Source organism: Astatotilapia calliptera, chromosome 11, assembly GCF_900246225.1.
Source record: "Astatotilapia calliptera chromosome 11, fAstCal1.2, whole genome shotgun sequence".
NCBI classification, from domain to species: Eukaryota; Metazoa; Chordata; class Actinopteri; order Cichliformes; family Cichlidae; genus Astatotilapia; species Astatotilapia calliptera.
The window spans coordinates 27623470-27634549 of NC_039312.1; the positions used below are offsets into that span (position 1 = coordinate 27623470).

At 39.5% G+C, this 11080-nt stretch overlaps 1 pseudogene; it reads right to left on the reverse strand.

Moving 5' to 3' along the window:
- Positions 1 to 997: 997 nt before the first annotated feature.
- On the reverse strand, positions 998 to 6755 carry LOC113032100 (sialic acid-binding Ig-like lectin 14; annotated as a pseudogene).
- Between the last annotated feature and the right edge of the window lie 4325 nt (positions 6756 to 11080).

The following is an 11080-nucleotide window of genomic DNA, read 5'->3' on the forward strand; positions in this document are numbered from 1 at the left end:
TTAATTTTCACTTAACGTCATTCACAATATATTTCAAAGATGTCTATAATATTTGCAGTGTAAAAAATATAAAATGATTCCATGGAAAGTACAATACCTTACAGTGTATACAAGTATGACTAGGTCATTGAATCAGTGCCTGTTGTGAGTCTCAAGTAAGTTGCCTGCAATGATATTTAAGGTCCAGCAGGTGACAGTATGGAGCAAAACAGCAACACTGTGTCGACTCAGTATCGATACAGTTTGGGGAATGTGCTGAGACGCTTCACAAGGCCTCATCTACCCATCACTAGTACTACCTCTCTCCTTCCTGCTTTCTCTTCCACACTCCTCTTTTTTTCTCCCTTTTATAGAGAAGGGCCACAAGCTACACCAATCAACTATTCCCAGTAATCAACTCAAAATAGCTGGCAGCTGGACTACTGAAATCTCCACTGCCACTGTGGCTTATATCTTACACAAACGCAAACAAAAGTGTCCAATAATTGAACAGGAAAATATTCCTCACCTAATGTTTCATGGGAGATTCTGTCAGTTATTCCACCATGCCACATTTTACAACAATGGCAAAGAGGAACAGTAGAAAAACTGTGCTATAACTGACTGACCCCCAGAGAGCTAGTGAACTGATTTGATCCATAAAGAGGTAGAATAATTGTAGCCTTGTTAGCTACAACCTGCTGAACTTACAAAGATAAAAGAAAAGAACAAAAAAGCTCAATTTGCAGCTGTAGACAGGTGAACAATTTTATTAAACTCTATGTATAAATTGAAATAGAAAGTGTAATTTGTTACATATAAAACAATCTCATTTATTTACAATGCAATGTAAAAAATTAACAAATATTAAGCTTTAATTTAATAGCTAATTTAAATTAAAATTTGTAATACCAAAGTATCTGCTTTAATAAAGACAATGAAACTAAATTAAGTACATCACCAAAGTATTGACTACAGGCTGCCATTACAATCACACAGCTATCTGAAACCTGACTTTTTAGTTTATATGGTGTGCAATAACATCATAATCTGATGATACATCTGCTTTTTGCAGTGACATGTCGGTTCTCTCCTCCTGATGTAGGTTCACCTTTTTTCTTGAAGTCCTTTAATAAGAAGAAACAGAAGCCCATTATCATCTAAAAGTCTTGACTGCATTCAAAGAGTCAAAAAAACATAAAAATACATGTGGAGAAACATACCAAAGGAACCATATGTAGGTTATGCAGAAGACATTCAAAGTGAGAGATACACCAGCAACAATCCAGGGAAGAACTGTACTGTAAGAACCACAGTGTTTCACACAAGCTGCTGTAAGACAGAAGAGAGCACATGCAAACACATATTTATATATGTAAACACACACACGTTTTTTTTTTAATTTGTTTTTTTTATTTGAGTGTTTCCAGGAGCCACAGCTGAGTGGCTTAACAGCCACATGTGTCCGGTGACTGATACTTAGTGTGTAGAAGGGTGCCGAGAAATGTTTAATGCTTTACTCAAATTTTTGTTTTGGATGTTTGTTTGTTTTTGTTTTTGAAAGTACAAATGATTTTGCAGCACGTGATACAATCACTATTGTCCTGAATGTGAGACTTTTCTGCTGCTGAAGTTTAACAGAGATGCATATAATGTTAAAAAATTAGAAATGCACTATTTTGTTGTTTGATACAATATTTTCCTTTGCTGGAATGATGTTCTGTGGCATACTACTAGAAATAAATGAGCTCCAGTGGCAGAAATAAATGCTCTGGATAGTTTTTTTGTTATTAATTTCAATATAATTTGGTATTTTATTTCATTTATTGCAACTGTATTATCTACTGTACTTGTATTTACATAACGTATAAGTAAACCATTAAGTGATATCTCAACCATTTGGTAGAGATCAATATTAAAAAACTATAAGGTCTATAGAAAACAAAAAAAGATTGTGGTAATTAGTCATCCAAGTCTATTAGTATCCAAACAAACAAACAAAAATCCATATCCAAAGACTCATCAGAATTTCTGGAGGTCTTTTTTTCATGGAGAAATTTCAGGTTTTATAGAATATGTTTACAAATATATGTAAAAATCTATCTTCACACAAAACCTAATAATAATTATTAAAGTTACTGTTGTACCTGTAGCAATTTTTGACCAAACAGTGCACGATTACTGAAAAAAAAAAACCCAGTCAAAAAGGCAATGAAGACTTTCAGGAATCCTAAAATAAAACTAGATAATTGCTCTGCACTTGAGGGAAATGATATGGAAAGGACAAAGTGCTGTTGTTTATGTTGTTTTGAATTATGTGTAGCACATGCAAACCAGAGATCGTATTAAAAATCCAGTACTGAAATTAGATTCTCTCTTTCTTCTACATGCCCAATGTTGCTAAGAAATCCAACAGTGCTGTTGCCATGGTTTTTTACAGTGAGACTGACAGTGCTGTTGACTGTGTTGTTTGAAACAATAGTAATGATAGTATACTGAGTGTGGTTTTCTAGGAGCAGCCATTTGATGTTAGGTAAAGGAAACCCTTCACTGATACACACTAGTGATGGGATTTCCGGCTCTTTTTAGAGATCCGGCTCTTTCGGCTCCCAACCGGCTCTTCAGGTTGTTTTGTTGCTTTAATTAATTTATCATTAACAATAATATAAAATTATGCAGAAAAGGAATTACTAATGTAAAAAAAAGTGGTTTTATTTATATATGTTTATATATGGCCCCTAGAGACAAAGCACGTACAAACTCTAAAGCATATACAAACTCCAAAAAGCACGTACAAACTCAAAAACACATTTCAAGCATTAACTGAACTTCCAAAACAGAGCTACCCAGATCACTTAAATTACACAATTGAAAGCATGTGTGTATTGTTTGTGTATTTATAGACAAGCACTCATATTTATTCAAATACTTAAAAAAAAAAGTTCATTTACGTGTTACTACCACACACCAAATCCAGTTGTTGATACTTCCTGGCTTGTGTAGCCACTAGGTAACAAAAGCTCAACACTGCGCCTAGCATTCTGGAGCACTTCTGTTGCTACTGCGAGTGTAACTAACGCCCCTCCCCCCTCTGCCCAGCGCAAAGTACAGGCCGCGCATGCAGAGTTTAGCGGGGAAAAAAAGGGCGAGAGAGAGGGTGAGAGAAAGAAAAAAAAAACCTCGTTCACTTCAAAGAGTCGGCTCTAAGAGCCATTTCGTTCGCGAACGACCCATCACTAATACACACACAGGTCAAAACCTCTGACTGAAGCACACATACAGAGCCATCCTGTATCTTTGTATGCCCTATAAACATGTAACATGTCATTTTCATGCAAATATGAACTTCAGATTCAATATTCATATCATCCACTTACATGTCAGAGTCACATTGACATAGGAAGTCAGTGTTTTGTCCAGATGTTTTGCCATACAGATGTACTGCCCAGAATTTTCTGCTGTCACATTCGGGCTGACAAGTGTAGCAGATCCAGTATCATTGTGCAGGTCAGTGTTTTCAGTCTGAAGGTTTGTGTTGGGAGGAACTTTTTTCCACACAATACGAGCTGGCGGGAAACTTTCAACACTGCAGGTCAGATTCAGAACATTTCCCTCCCTCACACTTGTCACCCCAGTGACTTCAACTTCCTTCATATCTGTGAGACAAAAAATATAAAGTACATAATCATGTACTTTCCTTAACTTCTGACTTTCTTGCAAAAGCTTGCATGGAGCTGTAAACTTCAGTAGATTTAAAAAACAAAAACAATGAGACTGTAAAAGAACTCACAGTTTACTTTCAAAGTTGAAGCCTCCTCTGTAGTTGTTTCACATGTGAAGTGGATTTTACAGGTAACATTGGTGTTGTGTTGTTCAGCTGAAGGATTAAAGGTTAAAGTTGAGATGTGTCTCTGTGTTGCATCAGTCAGATTCTCAGTCTTAAAATCCACGCTGTTTCCTGTAATGTAAGATTCAGTCCCTCCTGCTCCTCTCCATGTCCAGGTGATTTCAGGAACAGATCCAGAGCAGAGACCAGGAGCAGTGCAGGTCAGTGTGGCCTGCTGTCCCTCAGTCAGTGTGGGAATCATTACTGTGGGCTTCTGATTAAGAACTGGTGGAAATAAACTGAATTAATGAAACCAAATTAACTACCTGAGGTTAATCTATCACAGTGGTTTCCAAACTTTTTTCGCTGGGCCCCCCTTTGTTTTACAAGAAAAATGTTCGCACCCATATTTTGCTCAATTGCGGTTTATTTCACACCTCAAACATTTAGCAAACAATTAAGCAAATACAAGTAATCTGCAGGTAGTAAGGAAATAAACTACTAACTCTTTTATGCTATGTCCGCACCTACACGGGTATTTTTGAAAACACAGCTGTTTCGTCCACACGTAAACGGCGTTTCGAATCACCGAAAACGGAGATTTTTTAAAACTGAGTTTTTGCGTTTACGTGTGGACGAGGAATACATAGTTCGTCACTCAGCGTCAAAGGTATGTGCCTTTTTTCACGTCAGCTGTGCGCCACGTTATTGTTTACATGAGATGAATTGCAGACTGGCAGATAGTCAGATTAACAGTATTTTGTCTCTATCTTCAGGTTTTACACGCTTACATTTACACACGCAGTTACTGTCCCTCCATTTAGAAAGGCAGAGGCTCATGGTGTGATTATTTTACATGTAGTTGTTTTTTCCTGTGTAATAATATTCAACATTGCTGTCAATACATTTTTCAAAAAATGTCTCTTTGTGCAAAATGGGTTTAAAAACATAAACAGCTGTAGGATCCTGTTTGTCCGTGATTTAGACAGGGGGAACAAATCGTGGCAGGAACAGCCTGATGTTATTTGTATCCCACTGTAACTTTACTGTATAAAGAGCTAACATCTCCAAAATGTCAGGAGTAGTTAGTCATCACAAGATGTGTTTGTGAACTAAAAATCAAGAATGTGGGACGCTGTTTGTCCATGATTTGAAGAGCCCAGCGATGCTCCAGACGAAGGGAAAACCAATTTTGCAGGGGAGACCTACCTTGGCACTTGCTTCACCATATTTTCTAGTCTTTGGCTTAGAATGAAGTTGGTTTGGAAGCATATTCAGCTATGCTTCATCTCCTGCTTTGCATTTGTGCATGCGCCCCGTGCTAGCAGTGTCCAAGCGTTGTTTTGTTTTTTTTCCCCTTTTCATGCCAAGCCCCCCCCCCTGCAATGGCTCTGTGCCCCTCCTAGGGGGCGGGCCCCACACTTTGGGAAGGTCTGATCTATCACATTAATCTGGGCTCAAATATTAAAATATTAAATGAAAATGGTTAATAGGAAGCACAGGTTTTATCAGGAACTGCTACATTTCCTACCAGCTACCATAGAGGTCAAGAATTCCCCAAAAGAATGTATACTTCATTAAGACCATAAAATACAAAATATGCTATTGTAAATGACTGAATGTTTTTTTTCTACATGATTGTCCTTGGAATAGATTTTCATACCTTTAACAGAGACAGTTACTCTTGGAATGAATGTGAATCCACCTTGTTGTCCATTCAGTTCACCAGTAACTCTGAGCTGATATGATCCAAAATCAGACTCTTTCAGATCATTAATGATGATGCTGCAGTTGTTCTGACTCACATCAGGCTCCAAACGTGAGACTCGTCCTTCAAACCCAGACTGAGCTTTTTTGTCTGTGTTTTTGTTGCTGTGAAATATTATGTCAGCATCACTGCAAAATTTTTGAGATGCTTCACATTTGTACCAAACTATATGTTTGGGTGTAAACTCATCAGCAGTAGTGAAAGAACACGGGATCACAACACAGAGTCCAGCCTCTGCTGTTAGTTCCCGCCCAGTGAGATTAATACAGTATCCTTTGTCGTAACAGTGTTGTTATGCCCAGGCTGAGGCACCTGTTAATGCAAAGGGAAAGATAAATATAGTGATAAAGAATATTTACTTTACAACAATAAACATGATGTCTAATTAAAGATATTGAAGTAACTTTTATCTTTTACACGGGCTGCTTGTTTGTGCTGTACTCCACAACTACTATAATGTTCAAAACATTAAATTAAAATGGCACACAAGCCAATAGATGACAGTAAAGGCACAAGTTTATGATGAACTGTGGGTAATAAAAAATTCTTATTATCATCACAAATATAGCAGAATTACAGTAAAGGACAAGATACAAACCCGTGTCAGCAATGCTTCCTTTTACAGAGACAAACAGAGCCGACCAGATGAGAAGAAACATTTTCAATGCTCGAGACGTTCAGTCTCTCCCTCCACAGGATAACTTATCCAGCAGATGAAGCAAACATGCAGAAATCAAAACAAAGAAAGAAAAAGTCAACAATTCAAATCACAGCTCAATAAAAGATGTTGCGTGCTTAGCTTTGAGACAAAGCAATGTGTCCTTTACAAACTGTGACACAAATATACCAATACTCCAGCATTCTTTATGAAAAAGACCTTTGTGACATCTGTTTCTAGATATTGTTTAAAAAATAAAAATTATAATCACAGTGCAGCAATAGCACCAATACAATAATATAATACAATAATAATTACTTGTAATAATAAATAAATTTATATTAACTGCCAAATAAGAGGACAGCATTGGGTCAGTCATACAATTTAATTAATAAATAATGGTCTTATTCACCAGCGCTTCTACATATGTGAAAAAGTCTTTACATTTCTTTTTTTAAAAAGATAGAAAGACTTTAAACCTTTTTTTTACCTGCTTTGCTTTGTTCTTCAAGCTTCTCTTCTCACTGATGTTTGCTGACTAAAGTTTTTCATCGTCGCCTCTCTTCTCTTTTTCTTCCTCATTCTTGCAACAAGGAAGTCTGTCAGTAAACCACTCAACTTTAAAGACTCACATTCTTGTTCCTCTGGTATAATTATAAAATGTTCATTGTTTATTACATAATTTACCTTTTTTTTAAACCCACTGTATTATCTTGAGATTTGATATTCCAGTAATGATGCTCAAACAAGTTTTATATATTCATATAGCATCAAGTCATCACCATTCACCTCAAGGCACTTTACAACCTCAATATGCGTAATAAGAATATGCTTCAGCCGATACCTTTTGATTAGCCTTGTCTTTGCTTTCGTGCTTTGTGGTAGATCTTTATTCTATATTCACGGAGATATTTGAATGCAAATCAATAAATCAATATTCAATTCAATATTAGAGTGGAAAAAAAAGACTCATATAGGACATAGCTTATTTTTATATTACCTGAGCTTTATACAACCCATACAGCGTGATTATATTGCTATCAAAGTACTTTCTTATTTACTCAGTGTAAAAGATTAAATGATTGAATTAAAACATTGAATGCATTAAAGAGCTTAAGAATATTCACTTCTGCATATTTCATGTCCACATATGCAGAAGTGTTGCAGCCTCTCTGCAAATGCCAAATATAATAAAAGGTGATAAACCACAATTAGCTTTGAGCTAAAGTTAAAATAAAAGGACGATGTGTGTTTAAAACACTGATCATTTTGTTGGAAGCAGAAAAATGTTTTCCTGTTAAGATTTAAGTTTATATTTTAAATGTAATATTTAATATAATCATTAAAATGTGTTTTTTTTTCTTTACAATGATACAGAATTTCTCTGCTTTCAACTGACACTTCCTCTTTCTTATGAACCTCTACTGTACTCTGTCTTTGTGATCAGTGTGAAATAGTTTTCTCACAGTGCTCAACTGCAGGTCAGAAGCTTATACTTAAATGTAAACATTTTATACCAACTCTTTCAGGTACACTTATTAATACTTCTTAATACTGTATGAAAATGTTTCTCACGAACAGCCTTGTTCTGAGCTCAAATAAATGGAGGAGGCTGCACCAAATATGCTGATCAATCTGCTGTACTATCCCCTGAGATAAAAGGGAGCTGATAAATTAAGTACATCCTCTGCTGGGCTTTCTTAATGACGGAGGTGATGGTGGGCTCCCACTTCAGGTCCTGGGTGATGGTGGTACCCAGGAAGCGGAATGAGTCCACAGAGGTGATGTGAGATAGGAGAGAACCAGGCGCTCAAATGACTTCATGACCACAGATGTCAGAGCCACGGGTCTGTAGTCATTTAGTCCAGTGATCCTAGGTTTCTTGGGGACAGGGATTATGGTAGAGGACTTGAAGCAGGCAGGCACATGACATGCCTGCAGTGAGGAGTTGAAAATGCCAGAAAACACTGGGGCCAGCTCGTTTGCACAGTGTCTGAGGGTGGCAGGAGACACACCGTCTGGGCCGGGAGCTTTTCGAGCATTCAGACTCTTAAACTGCTTCCTCACATCTGCTTCATGAATATGAAGAGTTGTGGTGGGAGGAGGTGGTGTGAAATCCTCTTTTGTGTGGGGTGAGGAGGGGGGTGTTGTAGGTGAAGTGTTTGAAGGTGGTGATGGCTCTGTGGAGGGGGGAGAGGTGGGGGAATGAGTGTCCAAAGTGTCTCTATTGCTGGGGCCGTTGGAGGTGTGAAGGCTGCCTGAAGGCTCGTCAAAACGGCAGTAAAAGTCGTTGAGGGTGTTGGCCAAGAGCAAGTCATCAGTGGAGTGGGGGGTTTTAGGCTTGTAGTTGGTGATATTCCTAAAACCTTTCCACACAGAGGCCGAGTCATTCTCTGAGATCTGCTGCTGCATCTTCTCAGAGTCCTGATGTTTAGCAATGTCCACTTCTTTAGTGAACCTGTACTTGGCCTCTCTGTAGCAGTCCCTGTCTCCGCTTCTGAACGCCTTTCTCTTTTCCAGCCACAGCTTTTTGAGTTTAGGAGTAAACCAGGGTTTGTCATTGTTATAACTCACCCTGGTGCGTGATGGCACAATGCTGTCCTCACAGAAGTGGATATAGGAGGTGACAGTGTCCGTAAACTCGTCCAAGCTGTTAGAAGCAGCCTTCATTGTGTCCCAGTCTGTAGACTCCAAACACGTGCGAAGCTCCTCCACAGCCTCGTTGCTCCACAGTTTTTTGGTCCTCACGACAGGTTTGGAGAGCTTCAGCCTCTGTCTGTACGCGGGGATTAGATGGATCATGACGTGGTCAGAAAGTCCGAGTGAAGCGCAGGGCACCGCACGATAGGCCCCGCTGATCGTGCTGTAACAGTGGTCTAATGTCCTCTCCTCTCTGGTCGGGCATTTAATATACTGCTTGTATTTGGGAAGCTCATGGCTCAGCTGTTGGGTGATGGGCTCTGCCAGGGCTGCCCTTTGTCACCGATTCTGTTCATAATTTTTATGTATCGGATTTCTAGGCATAGCCAAGTGATGAAAGGATTTCACTTGCGTGATCTCAGAATCTCATGGCCTCCAACTTACTCTGGAATGGTTCACAGCCAAGTGTGAAGGGGTGGGAATGAGAATCAGCACCTTTAAATCGGAGGCCATGGTCATCAGCCGGAAAAGGATGGAGTCCCCACTCCAGATCAGGAACAAGCTCCTGTTGAATAGTGTCTGTCTGTGATTTGAACCGGGGGAGCAAATTGTGGCAGGATCAGTATTGTGGTAAGGTAGGTATAACCAAACGAAATTTGTTCCCCCTGCGTTGCGAGCATTCACTGGGCACCGAGTGTGGATCCAGTTTACTCTGACTCCATTAAGCACAAATAGACGTGAAATGAGTGATGCTTTAGGTTTGTGAAAGGTATTATGTATGTAATGTGAGGGGTACAACAGAAAATTATATATTTCTTGTTCTCACGTGGTACTGGTATTTTAAGAAAAGAACAACATAAATTTATACCACAACCCCCTGCAATGGCTCTGCACCCCCCCCCCCCCTTCCTTCAGGGGGTGCACCCCGCACATTGGGAACCACTGAATTTAAGTGTCTCGGGATCTTGTTCACGGGTGACGGGAGAAGGGAGCGGGAGATTGACAGATGGATTGGTTGCCGCAGCTGCAGTGATGTGGACTCTGTACCACTCTTGATTTACCAGTCGATCTACGTCACTACCTTCACCTATGGTCAGGAGCTGTGAGTAGTGACCAAAAGAACGGATACAAGCGACAGAAATGGGCTTCGTCCAAAGGGTAGCTAGCCTCTCCCTTAAAGATAGGGTGAGAAGTACGGCCATCCGGGAGGGGCTCACAGTAGAGCCACTTCTCCTCCTCATCGAAAAGTAGCCAGTTGAGGTGGTTCAGGCATCTAACAAAGATGCTTCCTGGGTGAGGTGTTCCACTGGGAGGAGGCCCCGGGGCAGACCCAGGACATGCTGGATATCTAAAATATAACCGGAAGCTGGCGTAAATTCTTGACCATCTCACACTTCTGTTTAATCAGTTTTCTGTTTGACGTTTATTCAGCTGTGTGAAAACCCCGGAGGAACCCTCCTGAGGGATTAATAAAGTTACATTTAATCTAATCTAATAACTTTAATCTCAGCCAAACCGATTTACTTACGAACAAATAAAACACTGTAAAAGCGAAACAATAACATTTTTAGGTTATCAAAGTGACTTATATATCATGTCTAACCCGAGTAGCGAAAGACCGCGAGGGTTTGAAAACAATGTGCCCGGAGTTTGCTGTTCTCGTCACCTCATATATTTGAAGTTTACACAGCTACATTCTCACCTGAAAATATGTTAAAAGTTTATTTTGCGACCCAGAAAGAGTGATAAGAGTAATATTAAAACAAAGTACCTGCAGTAGTAGTAGCCATTGTTGGAAACTGGAATTGGCTGGGCCAATCTTGGATATGGTTTTTCAATTTTGTTGTCCAGGTGGAAAATCAGGAGAAATTGGGGAGAATCGTGGCTCTGGAAGATGTTTGGGAGGGGCACTGGATTATCCCGGAAAAATCAGGAGAGTTGGCACGGCCTAGCATAGCCTGTAATGTTATTATGACGGACACATTTTATGAGTGAACTTGACTTTAAGTGACTTATAGGTTTCTTCCAGGTTCTTCCTTTTTGCTGCCATCGTCCTCTCCTCCTTGCGGGTCCTCGCAGCGCAGGCTTGCCGCTACTAAAACTAAACAGAGCTCCCCGAAAGGCACAGCCAATCACATTGGCCATATTTGTTACATGAGGTAGGACTCCAGTAGAGAACGTAATTTAACTCTTTCTGCACCGCTAGGTG